The sequence below is a fragment of the Zonotrichia albicollis genome, chromosome 9 (genome assembly GCF_047830755.1).
Source record: "Zonotrichia albicollis isolate bZonAlb1 chromosome 9, bZonAlb1.hap1, whole genome shotgun sequence".
Lineage (NCBI taxonomy): Eukaryota > Metazoa > Chordata > Aves > Passeriformes > Passerellidae > Zonotrichia > Zonotrichia albicollis.
In genome coordinates this window covers 25,240,237-25,260,834 of record NC_133827.1, presented here as the reverse complement: position 1 = coordinate 25,260,834, position 20,598 = coordinate 25,240,237, and the positions used below count along the sequence as shown (strand labels likewise).

Below are 20,598 nucleotides of genomic sequence, written 5' to 3'. Positions count from 1 at the left end.
CACTTTGTCTTTTTAAAAGCATAATTTACTATATCTAATGACTGCAATAATGATGCAACTTTCTAATGTATTCTACTGTTGAGTCATGAAATTATGCAATCTGTCTAAAAGATTAAAAAGGTAAATCAACAAAATAACTGAAATCCTTATGGAAATCAGGGATGGTTGCCATAATGGCTAAAGATGAATTTCTGCAACAGTCCATAAGCCATTAGCTGAAAAACAGTGCTATGTATATAATAAACTACAAATGCACTTCACTCAGTAAGCTTTCAAACTTATTGATACAACTTATTAAAAGCAGTATCATAAATCAAGCAACTAATAATGATGTATACATAATCTGCACAGCTTCTGACAATTCTAAATTAATTTTTATTTATGACATGCATTATTCTGTGCTGATGTCTTACACTCTTTGACTTTTCCTCCATTCTCTCTCTGAAATCCCTAATAAACAGAAATTTGAGTTGAAAAAAGTAATGTTTAAATCATATAAGATCCTTCAGCAGCAATGGAAAGAAGCCTTGCTTCATTAATCCTAGATCTGCAATCCTTTTGGGAATGGATCAATCCAACATCCTTCACTTCTAGGATGAGATTCATTCCATCTTTCCCTGAAACACAAAACTTCCTAAAACTCTAAGCAAAAATATTTCATGATCATCTTTTTCCCTAACAAGCTGCTGTAATCTCACTTTTAACAAACTGCCGGGAATGATGCAGTGAAGGAACCAAACAACATCAAAGTCTGTTCTGCAGAGCACCCAGAGACACAAACTCAAATAAACCACAAGAGCTCTTCACAGCAGGAACTTACTGCAACAAGCAGCAGTGGAGGAAAGATTTAAAATATTTTAAAAATTAAATGGAAGTGCATATATTTTAATTTGCAGATCAAAGGCAAAAAGCAATGACAAATAGAAAACAAATAGGCTAAAGGGCAAATTCAGTAATCACTTGAAGAGACTTATGTTCTTAGGGTGCCACTGAAGGATACGTAATGAAAATAATCATGATCCAGCCAATCAGCTACTTCAGGCCAGAAAAATTATACTGTTGTTGATAGCAACACAGAACAAGATGTTTAAAAGTCAAATCCAGAGTTCACACAACAAGAGTTTAATAATTTTTAAAAATATTTTATGTTGTACTATTATTTTGCCTGGCACAATAATAGTTCAGGAGATGAACATCTTTTTTCTCCTTATAAAGCTGGAGAACTTCTCTCTGCCTAAAAAGTAGAAACAGAATTTAACCAAACACTGCTACATATGAAAATTAAAGCAACTCATTTAACACCTTTAGGCAAACTGTTCTTCAAAGAATTCTAACACACAGCCAAAACTGTTCAAATATTATTTTTCTCTAGGTTTCATAACTTTCCTTGGTTAGAGAGGCACTGAACCCTTCCAGAACAGCAGCCTCCCATTTCATTTTGCAGTTAGTTATCTCAACAGCTTTATTCTTTCCTCAGAAGGAAAGAGGAACCTTTCCCACTATTTCCATGATAACCATGCCAAGGTGACATGTCAAGCTCCTCTTCTGGCTCACCCTTGCATAATAACCCCCTAAACCTGGAAATCTTTGCTTTGAATTGCAAACATAAATTGTGCTTTGCTCACCATTTAAGGCTGCATTGCACGAAAGGGTCTAAGGAACACTCCAACAGCACAGACTAAAGGGAAATGTCTTGGGCTGTACCCTGGCTCAGAAAAGTCAGTCCTGCTCTAGAACTCTGCTCTGATGTACATCTCTTAAATTGCTAATTCAGTTATTCCTTCACAAAAGTGAGGCTATTACCAGTCATCTATTGAAAACAGTTTATTTTAAAAATTAAGACAAATTGTTTTTACTCAAAATGTAATGTTTTTAAGAGTCTAAATTATCTTTTGCAAATGAAGTTCCTTATCTTACAGGCCAAGTAAGACTCCATTCTTTTCCTTCAAAAATCTTATAATTATGAGATAGCAACCTTTAGCAAGAGAGAGAGCTCAGGTGCCAATGTCTTAAGAACTTGGCAATGGATTGAAGAGTGTGATATTTACAGAGCATCTATGCTTGTAACTAATTGTAATTACCATTGCAACCGGACATTGGAAAAGTGTAATGCCTTTTGGAACAAAAAAGAAAAATATATTCCAGTAGTTTCATTAGCAGAATAAGCTCCAGGATCTTTGTAGGGTGATGGTTCTAAGGAGAGCTGAGCCCTGACATGAAGGAAGCTCCTTGGTGTCAATACAAAGGCTCCCCCTCTTTCCCTGTGTAACTGAAGAACAGAGGCTGCATTTTAACTCATCATTTTGTTGATTTGTTTGCTATGTTGTTGAAGAGGAAAATACCAGGTAAAAAAAGGAGATGCAGTTTAAACTGCCTTTGTGCCCCACAGATTTATAACTGCCATTCCCAAAAGAACATCAAAGTCAGCTAAGTGGATCACTAAACATTCAATTAAAAAATCATTTTGATGAGAGTGTAGAAGCAAAACTCTACCCTGACTTGAGGCTGGAGTGCTAGATGTAAGGCAATTATGTTTTACAGCAAGCAAAACCAATGCAGCTGAACATGACAGTACATTTTGTCTTGGTTTTTATTTTCCTTTTACAAAAGGTCATTTAACCTCCATTAAGAATACCACTTTTAATGCCAATGTAAAAGAACAGCACTGTTTACATTAAGATGCAATGCTTGCTCATGCATTCTTCTCTGTAACAATTATTATTTCAAACCTTTAATGCATGCTATTTTAAAAACTCAAAATGAAAATACAGTATTAAAAATCTACCTGCAGAACTAATCTAGAAATGAGAAGTTTTAGTGAAATTTTCAAGGTTATATCAAACCTGGAAGGCCTAAAAGGGAAGCAATGTTTGCTGTTTAAAATTCTGCCTTTAAAAAAAAAGTAGTACCCAAAAAAAACAAAACTTTGAAAGGTTTAATGAAATACTATACATGGTTTAACATGTAATTCAAGTACAATATGTTGTACTTTTTAATTTTGGAAGTAGATGACTGCTTCTGACTATAAAAAGAGTGTAAGCAAACCCATCATTTTGGAGCAGGGAACAGAAAGCAGAGGACACGATCCCAAGCAGTTTTTGCAAGTATGAGACTATGGCACAGTGAGAAAGTTGACTGCATTTTCATCACTGGAATTTTGTTCTTAGGTAGCTTAATCACTGACAAATAAAAACACATGACATGTGGTAATATTCTAACTCAGTGGTTTGGTCGGCAGATTAGCAGTAAACACTCATGTTCTTATAGAACATGAGTCCATCCTGGTTTCACATAATCCTGCTGGGGTTTTTGAGGATTCGGCGCTCAGACCCTGACTAGTGATGCAGGAAAGGTTGGGAGGTGAAATCCTGGATGAAAGGGCTGCTAATTTATACAAGAATATAACGTGGAGAAAATCTGCTCAAGCAAAGGGCTCTGGATATGCATAACAGCTGTTCAGCAACAAGTCTTTCATGTTTAGTCTGGTAGTCACCAAATGGGAAAGAGCAAGACCATAAATTTAGTTTGACACACTTTTCCAACAGCAGAAAGAAGCAGCAACCAGCACACTCATTCATGAGTCTGGAGAAATAAACCAGCACTTTTCAGGACTGATCCTTCTTAATGCATAATCAGTGATTTGGTGTGATATACTACTTACACTAATACTGTTATACCCTTTAGTTTCAGAAGAAAACTTTTGTTAGATGACAAAGAAAAAAATCCTTCAAGGAATGTGTTTACTAATTGACCTGCTTATAACAATTACATGACAATAAAAGCATGAATTAACAAGAAAAAAAGGAACCTTGTGCAACTTCTCATCGTGGCAGGTACCGGTTCAAGAGCTGATACAAGATGTTCCAGTCTCAGTTTACTCAACAGGAGCTGTCACAGGCAACTGCATGAAATCTAAAAATGGAAAATTCCCATTAAATACAGCAATTATAAAACACATCCTCCATTTTTTCACTCGTATTTTATAATAAATAAAACCTTTTTCTTATCTGATACTGCACTGTATCAGCTCAGAGAGTCCAGGCCCACTGCATACGAGTTATCACAAAGCCAGATGTGACCCACAGCACAGGCACTGCTCAGACCTGAGTCCTGAACAATCAAGGTGGCTGCAGCAGCTCTGGCTGAACTCAGGAGCTCATGGTGCTTGTCTCCCTGAGAAATTCTCACTCCCCACTGCCTTTCAGTGTACACTGAAACATTCTGTACACTCTGCCATGTGGGGCAGGAAAAAGACAGACCTATCTTTGTGTATCCACCCACACAGAGAATGCACTTCAGCCTGAGCAATAAAATATTCTTGAACACTTTACAAAAGGACTTAATAAAATAGTAATCATTATATTTATTGACTTTGTTCTACTATACATTAAAGTTTTATTTATTGTGCTTTGCAGAAAGAAGTCTTGAAAACCTGTGCCAGGAAATCACATTTAAAATAGGCCAATGCAAACATTTTGTACCTATTACCTTTATGCAAACATTACTATTTACACAGTTCTTAAAGATAATCTTTTCTAGTTTCAGTGGATTAACTATTTGCTGCTTGAGGTGAGCACCCAGCATGCTCACTGCCCTGGTTTTTGACTTCCATGACTTCACACATAATAACCAAACTCCAACCCAGAGACTCCAAGATACTCTTGCAAAAAAAAACCATTTTGGTCAACAATTTATAGTTGTAGAAATACATATTAAATTTCTCTTATCGGTGAATCTTGCAAAAAAAATCCCCCTGATTTATTAACATTCACTGTAAGGATAAAAATGTTATTCACTGGGTTAGGCTTTAACAGACAAAAAACCAGAGTATCTTCATGTACTGCCCAATCTCTTCATTACAGAATATAACAATAGGAGTTCCCAAGACAATGTAACAAAGCCCGTAATACTTCTAACTGTACCAAAAAAATAGCTCATATTAGTTTACATCCGGACTCAAAAAGTAACATTAACAACCCTCAAGAGGCAGGCTATTACTACATCTGGAATTCACTCGAGCTGTCAGTATTTGCTAGCACTCAGCTAGTAAGCCTTTCTTTTACAAAAAAGAAGAGACCAAAAAGAAAGAAATCCCCATCACTGATTTAAAAATACTCATGTAGTCATCTATATAAAAATAAGAAGGCAAACCAAATGTGCACAGACACAACCACCAATGCTTCACAAGGCAACTCCCTGGATTGTGAAGCAAGGAGGGCCTGAGGCGATGAACAGGGCAGAGGAGAGCCCCAAACATGCACCTACCTAAGGGGAAGGTCTCCTTGGCAAGATGGGTTTAAGGGACAGCTCTGTTTGAAAACAGATGCTCTTCATAGGTACAGCAAAAGTGTTTTCACATATTTCTTCAAACAGAGGATAGAAATCCCAGCAAGTCCTACTGAATGCTGGAAATGGATGCTCTGTGTCCCTGGAGAGGAGCTGGTCCTCAGCACATCCTCCCAAGTTGGAAGCAACAGCAATGTGGGCACAAGGACACACCTCACCTCCCCAGCCCACCCTTCCCTGCTTCCCACAGGCCTCTCCTCCCACCACCTCCTGCACTCCCTGGGCTCTGCTGCCCTGGCACTGCCTGTGGGAGCTCTGCTGCCCTGGCACTGCCCGTGGGGGCTGTGCTGCTCTCCAGGCCGTCCTGGCAGGCCCCTCTCTCCCAGGCCCTGTGGTTTCCACACCAGTGCACACGCTGTCCTGGTCCCTTGCTTGCTGATTTTCCAGCCTCTGACCCCTCCCAGTCTCCCTTTTCCAGGCTGCTGCTGGGTCTCAGCATCACTTCTAGCACAAGGGAGACCTTCCATTGAGCATCCCAAACATTCCCAGAACCCTTCTCCAGGCAGACCTGGACCCTGTTACAAACAGGAGTGCCTCTCTGCAGTCAGGCTTGGAACAGGCCCATGGCTCTGTCCCAAAGGACATCTGCTTTCAGCAGGGAGGAACAGCACTGCTCAGCACTGACCCCCAGGAACCCCCACCCACTGGGAACAAACCCAGCAGGACCTTCCTCAGCAGCTCCACATGACCACACAGGCATGGAACAGCCTCTGCTACAGGGAGATCTACAAGAAGACTGCATGGCTGTAACACAGGCACACACTCAGCCAGAGGTTCTCCTGAAACTCTTTCAAGCACATAAGAATGAAAATAATTCCCACATCAACTGCAGTCCCTGATGTCTCACTCGCAGTCCTGGACAGGAGACAACCTGTCTCTCATGGACTCTCCCCTCCCTGCTGCTCCACATCCTGTGAACTGCTGTGGTCTCACACAGAAAGAGGGATGGTGGGACACCAAAATTGCTATTGATTATGTCTCTGCCCTCAAAAGGAAGCAGATCTTCAGGACATTGAGAGAATAAACAGTCTCTGAAAGGACACATAGGGTAATTCTGAGCTACCTTATTCAGATGATCTGCAGTCTCCAGCTGTGACCCACCTCCAGCACAAGGCTGGGTGAACCCTAAGGCTCTTTAAATGCTTCCCCTCGCTCTGCCAGGGAGCACAGGGCTGGCAGATGGCCAGAGCCAGCACAGCACTCCCACTACTGCTTCCACAACTCAACCCACTCAAGGCTTCAGCATAAGCACATCTACAATCTACAACCCAGCTCCAGTCCTGAGGGAACCTCAGGCACTGCTCGGCAGGAGCGTGGCTCTGAACAGCACAGGGGTATAGTAGAAGTCTTAGTAAAATATCTGTATTGTATCTGAATATCTGTATATAGGCCTTGCCCTGATAAGCCCTGGTTGTTTTTGATGGGCTGCAGCTGTGGCTAGTGAAGATAACTAGTGTGATAAAAGGGGGTAGGCTTGGCCAGTCAGGGAGAGCCTAGAAAGAGCTCTGACTAAGAAGCAGCACAAGAAGAAGTCTGTGCTGTGAAGAACTGCCCCCAAGAAATATCATCGAGAAGGTACAGGACTTTAGAAATATGACTGCAACAGTATGGGACTCTAGAAATCAGATAACAACAAGACAGGGGCACACAGAGCAGCATGGAACAGGCACCATGACCTGGAACAAACCAGCTCCCAGGTAGGAGCTTAACACACTGCTGGGGCAGCAAAGGGTGTACATGAACTGCACAGCCCGAGGCTGTGATTTCAGCCTGGCTCAGGCAGATTTAACGCTGGGCTGCTAATAAAAACAGACTGTTCATCTCCAAAAGGTAATTCCACTCTTGCCCTCCATTGTACCAACACACCAGTGCCTGTGTGGCTAGGAGTGAGTCAGATTAGCTGCTTGATCCAGTTTAAACCCTCTCCTTCTCACGGTGGAATGCTGGATTTTCCTTTGTATCAACTTCGGTTTGAGCCTACCCTGAGTCACTGCAATCACCTAAATCAACAGAAAATTAGCACTACAAAAGATGTTATTCTTCTGCTACTGCAAACTGAGTAACCATGACCTGACAGGAGTTACTGACAAGGCAAAACCCGAGGAGGAGAGAGAAGGAAGGAGCCTGGCAGGGGAGCTGCAGATGAAATCCCCCTGGGCTGTGGATGAAGCAGGCTCAGCACAGGGACAGCAGGACACCCTGTGACACGGGTGTCACAGCACTCTGCTCTGGGGATTAACCTGATGCTCTCCTGCTCATCATCTCACTGCTTACTTCTACAGGAGCTCAGCCTTGGGGGGTGCAAGTGTTACAGGCTTAAATACCTTTAAACTTTGGGTATGGGCTAATACACATCCTATAAACACAAAGGGGTTTAGTTTATGTCCTTCACATGTCAATGCTATGTTTGTAAAATTATACTCCAATTTCCTTAGGAAGCAGCCAAAAGGCATGTTATTAGGATTAATAAATTATTGCGTCCTTGTTAAACACCAAGATACTACAAAGGTAGGAATTACATGAACCAAAGAACGCAATAGCCTTCTAGTCTTCTACCCTAGAGAGACACTCTCTATGGTATTAACTAAATTTTGATACAAAGGAGGAAGTTTTACTATCTACAAAAGATTCCTTTTCCTCTTATAGATTAATTTACATCAAGTAGGAAAAAAAAAAATCACACCTAGTGTTGGCAGACAACAGGGAGCCAAATGCAGAAACACAGAACTAAACTAGATAGAAGGAACTGATGCTTCTCGAGGGCACAGAACAGTTCTTTCTCTAAAACAGAGCCTTAGTATATCCAGTTATTCTAAAAAGTTAATGATAAGCGGATATTAAAAACTTTTATTTGATATCAACCTCTTTTAGGTACACCCAAGCCCCACTGTCTGCAATATCACTGCACACTGCAGGACAGCAAGGGCCCAGGTTTGTACATTTCTCCTATGCTTCCTAATGAAACATTTAGAAGACACTGAAACCTAAAGTGACATCACAAAGCAGACAAACAAAACAGACAAACAGATTTATTTCCCCCACAAAAAAGCTACAGGATTCCAACGCCCAGCTTCACTGCACAGGCTACAAACTTGAGTTTAAACCTTTGTTCCAGGTGAAAAATAAAACTAAATCCAAGTGAGTTCAACACTAACGAGTTCCAGGAAGAATAATTAAACACTCCTAAAGCTACCTTGACCCATAACATGAATACCCTTCCAATAAAATCAACTAAAAATGCAAGCGTCATTGTAACACTACATCTTAGATTTTTTCTATTTAAAACATTTTAAAACTTATTTTCCTTAAATAAGGGGGGTTTTTTAACTTATTCAAGACAGTTTAGATATTTAGTGGATTGACAAACATATCTTTATTAATAAGAACACTAAAACACAGCTCCAATGTGACAACTTTGTCAGCAAACCTGAAAACACTTCCCAAAAACAATTGTGCTAAAACCACTTTTTTAAAATCATGTATGCCAGAACACAATCCAGTGCTACTCCATCTTTCATCTCCTTCCCCTCCCACTACATACATGACACTTCATGGCAAACAAGTGTCTTAACTCATTTCAGGCACTTTGCCAGATACTGTCAATGCACTGCTTCCATTCCTTTTCATAAGCAAATCATTAGAACATTTAAGAAACGCATTTAGTGTCAAACTAAATTAAATGTTTTCATGTTTGTGACAGAGAAAAAAAAGAAACTAATGGGTAAAGTACCTTACTGGCAGGGAAGGCCTCAGAGGAACTTCAGTATCTGCCAATTCACTGCTAGAGAGAGATGAAACCACCAATTTCCCCAGCATCCTGCTGGATTTTCAAACCACAGACACAAATTAAACGTGGAAGAGTGCATAAACAAGAGCATCAACACCATGGCACATACAGTATGAAAAAGTCTGCATAAAAATAGGCCAGAAGCTTCCTCAGTAACCTTTGCCTACTGAAGAAGTGGTGGAACAGCTGAGTTATCACTGCCAGCTTATCACTCCAAATTCCTGCAGTCGTTTTCCGGCTCGTTTAAGTCAATTGCCCTAAGTGCTTCCACTGGGAGGCAGACTCTGCTCTCCATCCCGATCCAGGGACTCACCAGAATGCTTTCATGTGCTGTTTTCTACTACAAAACACAACCTAGCATCAGCTCTCCAGTTTCTGGGAAATCTGAAATGCTAAGGCATTAACAGCTCTGGCTTGTTTGTTTCTTAGAAAACATAACAAAAATAGATGGTCTACTTCCATACATTCAATGTGGTTTGTACTGTATTCTAGTCATGTATTCATTAGATCAGAACCAAAAAAAATTAACAAAACAATCCCTTTAACTGTAAAGGTGCTTTGGGATTTTTTTTCTCCAGCAGAAGCTATGCATGCAGAATATTGCTCTTATTTACTTTTAGATGAATTTGAGTTCATGTAGTGCCACAGTAAAAATTATAACCCATTACCCTATTTTCATTTTTCAGTTCATTTTGGCCAGGTCCAAAATCTGGTAAGCCTGTCTATTTATGTTGTCTTTGCCTTCTTCCTTTAACATTTCTTCTCTGTTTGATGGGATATTGTTAGGAATAACTGTTGGCACTGATGCTGGCTCATTCCCTGGTGTGCAATGTCAATTCACATACCAAGATGAGATATTTGATTTCTTTATTCTAGTTTGCACAAAGGAGGGATCCAGGTGTAACCCCACAAAGTCAGCAGAACTTGACACAAGATCAGCCAAGCCTACAAGTCTCTACAGGTTTCACAATGCAATTGCTTCATCAGAACTGCCTACCCATAGCTACTAATTAACATCAAAACAACTGCACAGCTCGGTGCAAATCTTGGGGGACTTGATAACCTTACACCAGAAGCTCCTGAAAAACAAGAAGCAGATGAATACTCAGGTAACAAAACAACTCTGAGAACAAAATAGAAGATATAGACTTAACAAGAAAAAGTGTGAAAATTCCAAGTCTTAAGGCAAATTTCTCACAAGAAAAATATCAGATGAACAATGCATAAGAGAATTTTACAATACATTTCAAAGCAAGAAGGATATCCACAGCATGATCTAAGTTATCAAAGTGATAAAGTGCGATGTTTCACCATTTAATTTGAAATGCTAAATGACATTAGCTGGTGACATTTTTAATACCCCTTCTCTTTTGAAGGATAAATATATTCTCAGGTTCCAATTATTTGGAGTTTCGCTAGATTTGGTTTGGTTTGTTTTTTTTAAACACCATCATTGTGTCCAGTCATCTACAGTGATTTACTGTCAAAACAAATGGAATTAAGTAGATCCCACAAGAATATCTCCTTTTCTCACACCCCATGCTCTCCACTGTAGTGCTCCAAACCCCAGAACAGGAGCAACCCCTCTCCTCTGGTCTGCAATGGAAGTCACAAGTCCTTCAGGAAGAATCACCACTTTATTAAGGAAACACTGCAGCTCTCAACCCATGTGCATGGTTCAGATTGTGTTATCCAACACTCACCCTTGGTACAATGAAGAGATCCCCCTCAAGCCACATAGCAGGAAAACAGGAATGCAATTTATAAAAGCCACAGCCCTAGCAGGTCTTGTCTCAAGCCAATACTCACACAAGAGTCATTGGGAGTTTCAGAGTTTGCAGACTGAATCTCTCTGTAAGGACTAACCAAAACATCTCAAAAGCAGTGCTTCACTCCAGCAGCAATATAAATGCAAAAAATAACCTGTGGAGCTTTTCCTGAGCACAAATGCAAGAGAGAAATGAAATTTGCACTAAGTTGTGGGAATATGTAATTTTCACTTTTAGTAACCTTACCTCTGCCACAGGTTATAAACCTATTCTCAAAACCAGAGTTATCTGCTTCTTAGATTGCTCACAGTGGTGTCTGTGAAACCCCACATCCTAAACACCCAGGTTTACAGATGATTAAGCCTGACTCTTAAACTGGTTTAACAGAAATACATTGCTTAAGATTTGGAGTATATGTCCAAATGCAACTATTGTCCTGTAACGGCCAGAAACTGCCTCCCTCCTAGTATTATTTAGGACCTAATGCTAAAAAATTACTTCACTTATTTAACTTCAGATTTCAAAAAACTCCAACTAAACCAAACCAATTTATAAGGCACCAAAAATGCTGCACACACAATCAGTAGAAATGGGACTTCAGTAAATATTTCCTACAGATACAAGCATAGCCCCATATACACCAAATTGCCAAAAAGAACTGGAAAGCCTGGAAACCATGGGCAAACCATTGACCAATCAAGCACTTGATGAAATCTGGGGAAAACTACCAAAGATGATTTTGGCTGTTAATGCTTCAGCCTCACTCCTCCATCTAATTATGGACAGACAGCACATTTTGCATTCAACAAGTTGTGTGGTGACTGATGGGAAGTCACAAAAGGCTGAAAGACAAGTAGGTTGTTTCTCTGCAAACTGCTTTGTGTAGTTTTTATTTCTCTTGGCTGCTCTAAAGTTCCAGGGACAGTGGGGAATACGGTACTACAAAATAAAGAAACAGCCAAGGAAAAACAAATTATTTCAAATTCAGTGTTTTCCTAAAGTGCTACTTGATCTAGATTTTATATCTACACTGCTTGGAGAAAAATTCCTCTTGTTCAAAATCCAGCACTATAATTTATTTAACCATGGCATAAGGAAGTCTACCCTGCTTATTTGAGTCATCACTCTATTTTCTAGCTTTAGAAATAACAGAGTATCAGGACAACCTCTCTCCATCACACTGGAACAAATATCCTTTTCTTTCTTTTTATCACTCTTCCTTTTGTAAGCAAAGCAAGGCAGGATCAGTCATGAACATGCTCCACAATTGCATAACTCAAAGCAAGCAGGGAACAAGGTCTCATTAAATTAGAAGCCATTTTATTCTCTGAGAAGCAGCATTACACAAGTGTGGTTCTCAGCTCCAAGCCCTTATGTGTCACCCTTAAAAGCAAAACTTACACAGGTGGTAACAATCAGAGGACAATATCCAGTGCCCACAGATATGTTCAAAATGGGATGAAGGTGAGGAAGGAACTCCTCATCCTCCCAGGAGATCACTCAAGTCAGTGGCTCAGGACCAGTACACAAATACTGCGTAGGTAGAGGGAGGTTTGGGTAGAAGAGATTCCTGTTTTTCTCTTCAGGGAAATCAAACACACCCTTAGACTCTGATTATGTAAACATGACCAAAATTGAGGTACGTGGCTGGGCAAAGCCTTCACTGCTAAGTTTCAAGAGCATTGACCTTTTTTAAAGATAAAGGTACCACCACCACAAAAGGTAGCAACACCATTTGTAAGAATTTTGTGAATATTCTCAGGAAAAATTATTTTGTCTGTCTTATACAGATGTCAGCATGACATTAATACAATCTGACAAGGTGGAAGTCCAGAATAGACTATTAAACATTTCTAGAAGAAGAATATAAATATTTCAAATGTTTCATGAGCCGCTAGCATTTCAAACAAGAGAAATAAATCTTGCTTTTAAAAAAAATTCCCCAAAGAATCATGAAATATTAAGCTAATGATGTAATTAAAATACATGCAGTTTCAACCACTGTACTCTTAGAATCTGTTATCTCAGATGTATACACATGTATAGATACACAAAAAAACAAGTCAGGGTAGCAGATGTGTCAGTCCTTTCACAAGCTGACCTGGCCACAACTGCATTTGTGACTGTGAAACACAGGTTTGGGCAGAAGACTATTTTTTTTTTCTTAACTATAACTGATTCTATTAGTAAATTAAAGATTTAATTTTTTCAAGTGTCTGTTTTACCTGGCTTTCCTGATCAAAAACCCTCACCCCCCTTCCAACACCCACTAACAGCCTTGCCTTGGTGACCTGGACATTCACACATGAGCACACAGCCCTGCTGGGAAGTGGATTTGTACCTTGCTCTTGAAAGTACTGGATGTTACCATGTTAAGCCTTTTGTGCAGATTGTAAGAAAAGCAGGTAAGAATCTCCACAAGCACCCTCAAGAAAGGTGAAAAAATAAAATCTACACAGTTTTCAGCACTGCAGAATTGGAAAATGCTTTCTGTGCATCTCAAAGTTATCCATTAGGAAAAGCATTTCTCTATTCACAGTTTCTCTAGAACAATGCAGTGCAGCAATACTTCATCAGGACAATTAAACTGCAGCTGTAAATGCCTGGAAAGTTCTGTTACCAGGGCTGTACAAGTCATTCGTGGACTTGCAATGGGACAGACCAAACCCAGTTTGCCACAAAGATCACCAAGCTCCTGCCTGAGCACTCCTGGGACAGCTGTCTCCCCTGGGTGCCTGCTGCCTTTACCTCTCTTCAGCACTCACCAACAAAAATCCTCACAGAACCTGCAGACACCAAAAAGCAGATGTTTCTCTACATTACCATTTACATCCTCCTGCAAGCCATCACCTCCTATTCTTCTCTTCCCTTCTGCCTTTCTTCATACTCATATACTCAAAACCAACTACAGATACTTCTTTACCAAACACAAATTATCAACTCATCTAAATTCTGAGTTAACCACAGATGCTCCACTTTCCAGTTTTTCATGGGTTCTCATAGAATGAGTTCATAAACACTGATTTTAATAATGGTTTGGTGAAACGACTGCAGACCACACTCAGTTTCACAGACCGTCTTCTCATACTGTCTTAACTTTGGTTGGTAGAAATTTTACTGTATGTCTGATTAACAGAATTTACATCAGCATGCACATTGATGTATGGCACTGCACTAACTGCTCAAGCAGCACAGCACCCATGGAAAACCTTCCTGAGGATGGCCAAGCCTTCCCACACGTCTGAGCAGCCACCCTGAACAACATGAGGGATGTTCCATACCCTGTCTTGGAGAGCAGTAAGGCAAAGGCAGAAGTCTTGCCTCTAAAGATGCAGAAAAAGCATTTTTACACAGTTTTCTGTTCACAGTATCTTTATGAAGTTACCTCAGTAGAGCATGTTCTACACACAGGAATGTCACACAGCAAATAGATGGGAATCAATGTGGCAGTACTGCACTAGTGCCACTCTGCTGCTTCAGTCACTTCCAATCTTCACTATCTGTTTTCCCCTTTCAGGTCTCATACTGGTTTCATCTAATAGATACAAGCATTCAAGGTAAGGATATTTTACACAGCTCTATAAACCAAAGCACTAGATTTCCAGTTTTATAGGGCAATGGGAGATTTGCAGTTTGTTCTTGCTGTTTTCAACATCAACAGTGAAAATCCATAAGTAACTCAAATAATCATCTTCCCTGCTTTTTAGAAAACTCACTGGACTGAGAAGGCAGCTTGTCCCCTTTCAGATATGGTAATTAACTAGCACATTTTTGTAATTAACAAGGCTCATGAACACTGAGGGAAAGATACTGTCCCAATGCACAGGTGGTGACAAATTGCCACCTCCTCCTCAGGGATTATAGACACCTGAAGCCAGCACCCTGACTTCCCATGAGCTGCAGGCTCCCTTAAGGAATGAGAAGACACGTGGGTGAGGATTCCTTCCCAGGGATCAGTAAAAGACTCTTGCAAGCTTTGAACTGAGTTGATTCAAACCATTTTGAATTGTGAACAACTTTTCTCTAATTGATTCAGAAGGTAATACAGAATAAGACTGGAGTTTTCTTCTAAGTTGCACTCTTCCCCCCACCCCCTATTTTAGAATAGCTATTCAGGAGTTGTGTTTAGGATATAGCCTTATCCACATGATTTCCTTCAACAGACTCAAAATCATTAAATCCCAAACTGTACCTGAGTACTGAATCCTGAGAGCCCCTCAGGCTTTACTCCATGGCAAGCCCTGATGTAGACCAGGCCCTCAGGAGGAAGAGCAGGTTCTTCCAACTCTAACTGCATAATTAACCAAATAAAGTGCTGCCATTTGAGAGCTGCCTAGGACTGGCTTGAGTGCTTGCTGTTCTGCTCCAAGCCTGACATGTAAACCTGCACTGCTAACCCTAAATAAGCTGGCTCACAACCTTCCACTGCAACTGCTCTGTTGGCAAAAAGAAGATAGAGCCATAGGATAATTCAGGTGGAAAAGGACATCAGGGGGACTCTGCTACAACCTCAAGCTCAAAGCAGAGTCAGCTGTGAAATCACACCTGCTTTCTCAGGGCTTTACTCAGCTGGATTTTGAAAACTTCCACAGAAGGAGTCTGCAGGAGCTCTCTGGGCTACCAAGTCCCACCACTTGACACACCTCAGGGTGCAAAATGCCTTATGGACACAGACCTCTGTGACTTCAACTCACACCTGCCGTCTCTTATCTGCCCACCATGCACCACTGTGAAGAACTTGGCTTCACTCTCTTGAAAACCTTCACAGAGGTGCTGGAAAGGTCCCCCAAGCCTTTTCTTCTCCAGGCTCAACAACAGGCACAGCTCCTCTACTTCTCCTCACAAAGCAAAAGCTCACAACTCCAGCCAGTCTTGGCAGCTGTCCCCTGAACTCACTCCAGTTTATTGACATTTCCCTCGTCCCAGGGAGGGGAGCACAAGCGGATGCTGTATTCTGGACAGGGTCTAACAAGTGCCAAATGGAATGGGGTAATTGTCTCACCTGACCCACTGGCTGTGCCCAGCTCACTGCCCACCATGACCCCCGAGCCCTCTCAGCTGGGCTGCCCCAGAACAGGCTGTGCTGCTGCAGGGGTCACTCCCGGCAGGGACAGAGCCAGAAGCCCCCAGCCACCCCTAAGGAGCTGCTTAAATGGTAAATTTGCTTAGTAATCGGCAGCAGATGAAACGGATCGAAACTGGAGCCAAGTCCTCTTAGTGTTAATGCACCTTACTTAGTAGGACTAAGTCGCCTCTTAGGGCCATATTCAGATGGCCTAAATTCCACATAAATCCTTCTGCCTCCTATTTCTTATTAGCTGGCTTTCAGGCAGCTCCCCACTCAGTGTCTTATGTAAATTCTGTGAATTGCTTTTCAGAACCACCTAGAATTCTCCATTGACTGGGAAAACGGCCTGCAGAGGAATTGAGGCCACCTGAGCCTAGTTTTTAAGGTCCAGTAACACTGCAGCATCAGACTGCATGATTTTTTGGATTTGCCACCATGGCAGCAAGTAGCAGTTGGCTGTCAGGACAGGTTTAGTTACTCTCCCACTGGAACAAGTATTTTAAAAGAAAATGTAGACTGCTAAACAATTCAGGACTCAGTTCTTCCTGCTACTTTCTGGAAATTTAATCCATAGCTGGATTTCCTTTAACAAGAACACTTTATCCATAGTTCTTTTGAATTTTGTCCTGAGCCATGTGCTATGTTTGTTCCAGAAGTCTTGACAATCCATTCAAAAAAATTGGGTCTTTAGTACAACTCAATGGCTCAAACCATTCACTGGTCTACAGAAAGGAAGAATAAAAGCTCTACAATCAGCACTGAATGGGGGCTGGGGAAAACAGTGGCTTAAATTCTCACCAGTTCAGCAAAAGCACACCATGCTCCAAGTCCAACATGAAGACAACTCCGCTAGTTCTTCAGAGATTAACAGTTCTACAATAAACACTACTCTGATTTTCTGAGGTTTCTGGCTAAACCACATCTTCGTTTCTGAGAAGTGTCAGAAGCGAGAAATTACTCACACCAGCACAGTCAGCTCAACAAGCCCTACTCAGTGTTCTTACATACTCAAGATTCCCCAAGCAAAAGAGATGGAGCAGGGAAGATGGGAACCACTCATAAACACTTCTGAAAAGTGGAACCAGATTCTACACACCACAGTCCTCACACCTCTTTTTAGGCCATTAATAGTGCTTTTATCAAAGACTCACAGCACTCAGGTGCACAGGCATGGAGAGCCTACCCCTTGTCCACAGCTGTAAGCCAGAGCTCTCTCAAAACATCCCACCTCTGTGAAACATAAAGAATAAAACTGAGGCTGGAATTTACTACCTGCACCCTTACTTGAGTGGAATTGGACATTTAAAGATAGCACAAACATTCAGAACCAAGTGCCAGCTTATAGCAGGTCAAAGAGACTACTGTGGAATTAAGTCAGTGAGCCAAGAGGAACCAGATCCATATCACAGACTAACTTCACTATGAGTTTCAAACTTTTCACCTCAGACTGAATAAAGTTTGTCAGCCAGCCATCAACACTGAACAAACAAATATTAAACCTGAACCTACCTCCCATTCCTAGGGACCAACAATAATAAACGTGCTAAACAACAACAAACAAAAACAGGTCTGTAAGCCACAACGCTTGGTTTCAGCCATTCCTGAGGCATAAATCTACAGGTCATTCCTGGTAATTCTTCCCAAGCTTAAAAATGTCTTCCCTTAACTTTTTAAAGCACACAGAATAAATAGTATGAGAAGTGCTGCAGATAGTAATTAATACAAAGTCATATGAATGCACCCAGATGATTACCTTCCTCTTAGGACACAGTTAAGACCTGATAACACATCTACTATTTCATGCTTCTGGCTTTTTAGCCCCAGGACGTAAAAATCATAAGCCACAGTGAATTTTTGCACAATGAGATGCCAATCCATTCTGGAGAAAGACTGTATCAAGAGAAGAATTTAACCAGTCAGAAATCACATTAAAGCTGTTGGTTTCAGTTTATGTTTTTCTTTACATGATGCTTAAAACAATAACAAGACAAAAAAAAAAAAAACCAAACAAATTTCATGTGAACTCAAATTTTTGTATTTTGAGTAAAAATGACTGCCCTTACCCTTAACAGACTTTTTAAAGTAACCAAAATCTTTTACCATTGGTATTACTCTTTTTCATTTATTCTGTACTGATAACAACACTTGAAAACTGAGGCTACTCAAATACAGGAATTTCAGGTCTGGTGGTATCAAACCCATTTCACAGGCCAGAAAAAGTGCTAAACTATACAATCTGATACTCCCAAACAAAATGCAGTAATACTTTACAACAAATAAAAGATTACATACCAGCTGCTGTATATAATTAAATGTTGGGGGGAGGGAGGGAAGGCTTGTTTCTTCAGTAAGGTAAAAAAAAAGTAGTGACCATAAACTATCTTACAAATATTTTTACTCTGTTACAGCCCTCATTTTCTGGAGGTTACTGTTTCCTCATTTCCTAGGGATTCTGTAGGAGTCTTAAACACTGAACTTCATGTTATTTATGGCACTATCTGCAGTAGTATTTTAAGGCGTGCTGCTCTCCTACGAGCGAAAGGTGTTCCTGTGCCATCCTTCCGGGGCGAGTCCGGGAAGGGAACGCACCTCAGCCTTAAACCCCGCATCAACCCCGGGAAACCGGGACCGCAATCCCGGCCCGCTCCTCCCGCGGCCCTCCCGCGCCCACCGACCGCCAGCCGCTCGCCGGGACGGCGGGGCCGCGGTGGGTCCCGGAGCCCGCGGCGGGGACACGGCACACGGCACCGGGCACCTGCCCCACGCCGGGCTCCCGCCACCGCCTCGGCCGCCGGAACCCGAACACAAAGCAGAGCGGAGAGCGAACCCGCGCGTGTTACCGGCTATTATCTCGCTAATTATCCGGAGCGCCGCTCCCGCGGGGGCGACGCCGGTGCGCAGCCGCCCACCCCGCCGGCAGCCGGGCCCGCGGCAGCCCCGCGGGGCGGCTTCAGCACCCCCGCGGCCCGGATGGCCGCCGCACTCGCCCCCGCGGAGGCGGCGGGACGCCCGGCGGGGCCCCGCACGGGCGGGCGGGAGCGCTCGTAGAGACGCAGGGCCCCGCAGCCCGCCCCGGCCCGCGGCCCCGCACTCACCGGCCCCGGCCCGGGCACGCCGCGGCGGCACCGCCCGCTCCGCGCACCGCCCGTTCCGAGTGCGCGCCCGCGCTCACCCGCGGCCGGGCCGCCCGCCGCCGCCGCCGCGCGCGCTCATTCCGTATGCGCCACGGCGCCTCCTGGTTGGCCCGCGCCGAGTGGCGCGCGGGGCCGGGCTCCCGCTGAACGGGGTTACTACAGGTCACCGCGCCGGGGGGCGGGGCCGGCGGCGGGGGCCAATGGCTGGCGAGGGGCGGGGCCGCGGAGCAGCGCGTCGTTCGGCGGTGGGCGGCCCGTGCCCGTACCGGTACCGGTGTCGGTACCGGTATCCCCCTCACGGAGCCTCCTCATGGCCCTGGGCCCGCCGCTGACCGCCCTGGCCGGGGCGCGGGGTTAAAGAACGCCTTCTGCCAAGTGTCCCGGTCAGAGCGAGTGACCGCGCCATGAGCGTGCCCCGGAGCCCCCGGCGCGGGTCGCTGTAAGAGCCGGGGCCGCGGCGGGGCCTGAGGCCGCCGTTCGGGCTTTGCCGGCTCTGAGGTTTTTACCGGAGCGAGTCACCGCGGCAGCTGGTGCAGGGTTCCTGGCCTGCATCTCTGCTGGGAGAGATCGGTCATGGCACATCCAGCACATGCACCCTGACCAGACTGGCCTCACCTGGAACGGTTTTGGTCGGTGCTGCTCAAGGCTGGGCTCCTCTTTAACAATTCCTGAGGACCTTTTGTCAATATTGACTCATCCAGGCCCTGCAAATGTTCCCTCAGAATTAGAGGTTTTCATTTAACCGGTGTAATACAATACCGAAACAAAACAAACGAGCACCTGCCAAAAAGAAGCGAAACAAACCCAACGAATGTGGAGAAGGTTTCAAAGCCCAGGGGACAGCTCCGGTTCCTGCGGTGCCGGGGTGGCTCCGCGGCGGTGACAGCCACCATTGTCACAAGGGGAGGTTTGTTTGGCTCGCCTGGGGCAGGTCAGGCCCTGGCACGGCAGCACGGGGATGTGAGGGCACAGCACATGGCAGGGGGAGAGCAGGAGTGCAGAGGCATGAGCCGGGACACGGCCGTAGCACGGGCACCAGCAGTGAGTTACTGTGAGCCAGGGATGAGCTGTGCAGCTGCCACCGCCCCGGCTGGGTCCTGTTCCTGCTGCCCCTCACACAGACACAGAAACACTGTTTGCATCTCCAGCCATCTGCAGAGTTACTCGAGTGGCAGCGAATGTCTTGGCTCTTGCTAAAAGCAGATTAACAGGTTATATACTTGTAATCCAAAGACCAACTAAGTCAGTCACCTCAGTTACTGGAAAAAACACTTCCAAGTGTTTAGAACTGGAACACAGGAGATGGCTGCTGACTGTTTGAAAACATTATCGACAGAAGTTACCTGAGCTATAAAGGTCATGAGCTGCTTGAGCAAAAGGGATGCTACCTGAATTATGAATAGGAGTGTGGAGACATAGTTAAAACAGTTGCACACTCACTGGAAAAAAATGAAAAAGGATAAGCAGACATGGAAGGAGAATAAACTCAGATTT

At 43.2% G+C, this 20,598-nt stretch overlaps 1 protein-coding gene across 4 annotated transcripts in view; it reads right to left on the bottom strand.

Annotated features, from left to right (window-relative positions):
- Window positions 1–19,285, bottom strand: part of ACSL3 (acyl-CoA synthetase long chain family member 3) — a 49,862-nt gene extending 30,577 nt beyond the window's left edge. For 2 of the 4 annotated variants that reach the window (XM_074547049.1, XM_074547052.1), the window contains exons 1-2: window positions 19,066–19,210; window positions 3,809–3,912 (exon numbers count right to left, since the gene is read on the bottom strand). The gene's annotated coding sequence lies outside the window, so the exon portion shown is untranslated. Of the gene's footprint in view, window positions 1–3,808; window positions 3,913–18,810; window positions 18,961–19,065 lie in introns of those variants that run through there. The other 2 variants (XM_074547050.1, XM_074547051.1) reach the window with 2 other exon arrangements.
- Between the last annotated feature and the right edge of the window lie 1,313 nt (window positions 19,286–20,598).